Raw genomic sequence first — 5034 nt, forward strand, 5'->3', positions numbered from 1 at the left:
TATATGTGTCTTTGTATATGGTTTTATGGGCCTGGTGAATAGAATTCCTTCCATTTTTAATCTGTGGACCTCACCAGCTTTATCAGTGAGGGCTTTAGCATTAAACTGAATTAGCGCCATATGAAAGGGTGACTTGGAGAATGAGAGAAGGATTAAGGGAACAAACAACAGTTGGTAAGGAATCCAGAGAGCAGCAGTGCCAGGAAGCTGTTGTCTCCCTAGGGACAAAAGGAAGAAATGGTGTTTCAGAGCCCAGTGAGAGCCAAAATGTTGGAAGGTCTCTTTCCTGTCTCTTAAGTGGATGCTGAAGCTCTACAAAGATGCAGCTACTGTGAGAAACATACAACTGTCAGGAAAGGGAGCAGAGGGGGAAAAACCTCAGCTCTTTATTGCTGTCTCCTGAAGATGCCTCCATCAACTGAACCTGATCAGAAGCCCGGGTGATGCCGTCCTCCTGGGATAAAGCAGGGTACAAGGATGGAGGGTGGAACAGGAGGGCAAACAGCACAATCAGCAAATCTCCCATCTCAGTTTCAGCCTTGCTGGTCCGACTGTAATGAGGCTTTCCCAGAAGGACCCTTCTTCCCCTATGTTCATTGCAAGTGGCAGCTGTTTGTCTCATGCCTCTTATGCGTTTAGAGGATAAGATGACTCTGAAGCCCAATTTCAGAAGAAATAAAAATTTGGGAGTTGTCACAGGGTAATATTTTAAGCCATAAAGCTAGGTGAGGTTACCTAGGAAAAAAAGTATAAAGAGGCCGGGCGCGGTGGCTCACGCTTGTAATCCTAGCACTTTGGGAGGCCGAGGTGGGCAGATCACAAGGTCAGGAGATCGAGACCACGGTGAAACCCCGTCTCTACTAAAAATACAAAAAGTTTGCTGGGCATGGTGGTGGGCGCCTGTAGTCCCAGCTACTTGGAGAGGCTGAGGCAAGACAATGGCGTGAACCCGGGAGGCGGAGCTTGCAGTGAGCTGAGATGGCACCACTGCACTCCAGCCTGGGCGACAGAGCAAGACTCCGTCTCAAAAAAAAAAAAAAAAGTATAAAGAATGTCAAGGACTGAGCCCCAAGCACTCACCCCAGTGTTTGCTGGGCAGGAACTGGCAAAGGAAACTGAGAAGGAACCACCAGGGTTAGGGTGAAAACCAGGAGAGGGTGGTAACTGAACCCACGTGAAAAACTAATCTGAAGTAGAAGAGTGGCCACAATATCAAATACTAATAATTTGTATGAAGTTGGATATATGCTGAGATTAACCATCAGTGAGGTCATTTTGATAAGAACAGTTATAAAGGAGTGGTCAGGGTAAACCTAGGAAGATTCAAGATAAACTTGCAAACAGGAACTGAATAAGGGGCCAAGTGTTAAGGACTGAAAAGTCTGAGATTTAGTCCTACTTGCAAGGTAACAAGTTAAGCTACCAGTTTCATGGATACTGGCAGAAGACATACTGTATTGACCTAGAATACACATTCGCTGGGTGGAGTTACAGGAGGGGAGGTCCAAGTTTAGGGAGCCTGAATCTTAAACAGTGATCTAGAAGTAAACCTATCAAACCTTTGTCTGGAAGGAAGACATATTATACTGGATGCTAAACCATTGCTCTGGAGAGCGTATTACCTGTCTAAGGCTATTCATCCTGAAAACAGCCTATAACAAAAGTCATCACCGTATGTACTTGTAAGATAGGCAGAAACCTGAGAAACCCATGGAGAACTGTCTCCCAACACAGAAATGCATGGGTAACTGAAGAGATGGGGGCTTTTGAGGATTTTAGTGTTTTAAAATATTAGAAATTCTAGGATAAATTTGTATACTCACAGGAATGATAAGTAGAAACATTGACAATGTGGGAGAAGAGGAGGAGGAGAATGGACTAGAGCAGAGTCTGAGCAGGTGAAGACACCAGGATCCAGGGTACTAGTGAAGAAGTCAGACGCTGGAGCACCAACCAGGAGGAAGGCAGAGCGTGGGCAGAGAAGATGCTACAGCTTGTGAGTGTTCTTGTCTGATTGCTTTTATTTGCTCTGTTAAACTGAAAACATGGTTATTAGCTGAGAGGGAGGATGGTAGAGGTGGTGTCAGATGTTTGGGGGATAGGGAAGAGTGGGAAAAATTAAGGAAATGTACGATACACTAAAGGCCCACTTGAGGTTAGTGGTCATGATTTAACATTACATCAATTATGAAGGTTGTATGTTTTGTTACAGCCATATTCAGCAGATTGAATCTAGCCCGGATTGACTGGTGTGAAATACATGAGCCATGGGACTTAAGCTGATTAGGTGAAGAGTCACAACTTCAGAGAGGGAAATCAGAGGGAGTGTTATCAGCAAGATGGCAGAATAGGACTTTCCAGCACTTGACTCCCTGCAGAAACATCAGTTTGAATAGCTTTACATGCACAAAATTACCTTCATAAGAGCTAAAGAAACCAAGTAAGAGATCACAGCACCTAGGTATAGTATAGAAATAAAGGATGCGGCCAGGCACAGTGGCTCACACCTATAATCCCAGCACTTTGGCAGGCCGAGGCAGGTGGATCACCTGAGGTCAGGAATTCGAGACCAGCCTGGCCAACATGGCAAAACCCCATCTCTACTAAAAATACAAAAATTAGCCGGGCATGGTGGTGCATGCCTATAATCCCACCTACTAGGGGGGTTGAGATAGGAGGATCGCTTGAACCTGGGAGGCCGAGGTTGCAGTGAGCTTAGATTGTGCCACTGCACTCCAGCCTGGGCAACAGAGCAAGACTCCATCTCAAAAAAAAAAAAAAAGATGCATTGAAGAGGGCAGGAAGGACAGTGTTACATTATTTTCATTACCTCTTCCCTAACCCCAGGCACCATAGTGTCAACAGAGACACCCTCCATGCAGGGGAAAGAGCAGGAAGTGAACACTGGACTTTGCCTCCATCCCAAGCACCAGCTCACCTGGGTAAAACTCAGCACTGGGCAGGCCCCCATTGCCCTAGAACCCAGGCCACTACACACAGAGAACTTCCAGGCCTACCCCACCATGAGGTTGAATCCCATAGCCCCAGGCCAGCACAACAGACTTGGTCTGCTCACCTCACCTCCAGGCCAACCTCAGTGGTCCAGGTTCAACCCAGCTTCAGGCCTGGTCCCACAGTCTGGGGTTCCAGGCCTTCCCCAAGCCTGCAGATGCAAGGCTTCAGGTCTGTCCTGGGTTCTAGACCAGCCCCGAGCCAGGTCAGCACCCCTGGCCTCAGGCTCCTGGCTGGCCCTTGCCTCACCTCAGTCTACAGGCGCTGACATGGTAGCAAGGCCTGCCCAGGTCTTGGGCTAGCACACTGTACACAGCCCAGGGCCTACCCCAGCACCATGTAAGCCCCCATGGAACCAGGCTTCAGGCCAACCCAAGAGGATACCGGTTCCAGGTTTACCTTCAAGGACCCAAGTTCCAGGGTTACCCCTATGCACCCAATCAACAGGTCCACTCCAGTAGATCCAAGCTTCAGGCCCAGTTCTATAGACTCAAGCACTAGGTCTGCCCATCTCCTGATGCAGGGACCAGGCCATCCTGGCTGAGGACTCCAGCAGCAAACTCACTTGCAGATCACACCAGATGGCCTCCCCAGAATCTCTGGACAGGCTGAAGAGCTTTCCCAGACCATGCCAGTCTGCAGACTGGAATACTTATTCCCTATTTCTTCAAATGCCCAGACATTAACACACTACAAGGATCAAGAACAATCAGGGAAATATGACCCTCGGAAAAGGGAACAACAAAAAAAGCACCAGTAATTGACCCTAAAAAACTTTAGAAGATTTGGATAATGTATGAGCTGCCTGACAATTCAAAATAATTATTTTAAGGAAGCTCAGCATATTAAATTTTCTTAAGAAAATAGAGAAACAATTTGATTAAATCAAGAAAATGACTGCCAGGGGCGGTGGCTCACGCCTGTAATCCCAGCACTTTGGGAGGCTGAGGCAGGTGGATCACGAGGTCAGGAGATCGAGACCATCCTGGCTAACACAGTGAAACCCCGTCTCTACTAAAAATACAAAAAATTAGCTGGACATAGTGGCAGGTGCCTGTAGTCCCAGCTACTCGGGAGGCTGAGACAGGAGAACGGTGTGAACCCTGGAGGCAGAGCTTGCAGTGAGCCAAGATCACGCCACTGCACTCCAGCGTGGGCAACAGAGCAAGACTCTATCTCAAAAAAAAAAAAAAAGAAAATGACCAACATTACAAACAACATAAATTATAAAAATAAAAAATTCTGAAGTTAAAGAATACAATTAATGACATGAAAAATGCAATAGAGAGCAGCAACAACAGAAGTGATCAAGCAGAAGAAAGAATCTGACCTCAAAGACATTTTATTTCAAAATATCCAGTCAGAGGAAAAAAAAGAATGAATGAAGAGACTGTGGCATTTATGGAATGCCATCAAAAGAACAAATGTTTGACTCTCAGAAGTTCAAGAAGGAAAGAGAGACAAAAGGGCAGAAAGGTTAAATATTAGGGCCAGGGTGGGGGTGGTTCATGCTTGTAATCCCAACACTTTGGGAGGCCAAGGCAGGATCATTTGAGCCCAAGAGTTCAAGACCAGTCTGAGAAATATAGTGAAACCCCCATCTGTAGAAAAATACAAAAAATTAGCCTGATGTGGTGTTGTGAGCCTGCAGTCTCAGCTACTTGGGAGCCTGAAGTGGGAGAATCCCTTGAGCCCAGGAGGTTGAGGATGCAGTGAGCCATGATCATGCCACTGTATGCCAGCCTGGGTCACAGAGTGAGACCCTGTCTCAATAACAAAACAGAGGAGGGAGGAAGTGGGGAGGGAAGGGAAAAGAGGAATAGGAAGGGGAATAAGGGGTGGAAGCAGGAGAGGAAGGCAAGGAGAAAGGAAGATATAATAGAAACTGTACAAATCTGGGAAAATATGTGAATATCCAGGTATAGGAAGGTAAAAGGATCGAATCTGACTGGAGACCTAATAAGACTACAGGAGTACATGTTATAATTAAACTGTCAAAGAGAAGATTCTGAAAACAGCAAG

This window comes from Symphalangus syndactylus, chromosome 11 (genome assembly GCF_028878055.3).
Source record: "Symphalangus syndactylus isolate Jambi chromosome 11, NHGRI_mSymSyn1-v2.1_pri, whole genome shotgun sequence".
Lineage (NCBI taxonomy): Eukaryota > Metazoa > Chordata > Mammalia > Primates > Hylobatidae > Symphalangus > Symphalangus syndactylus.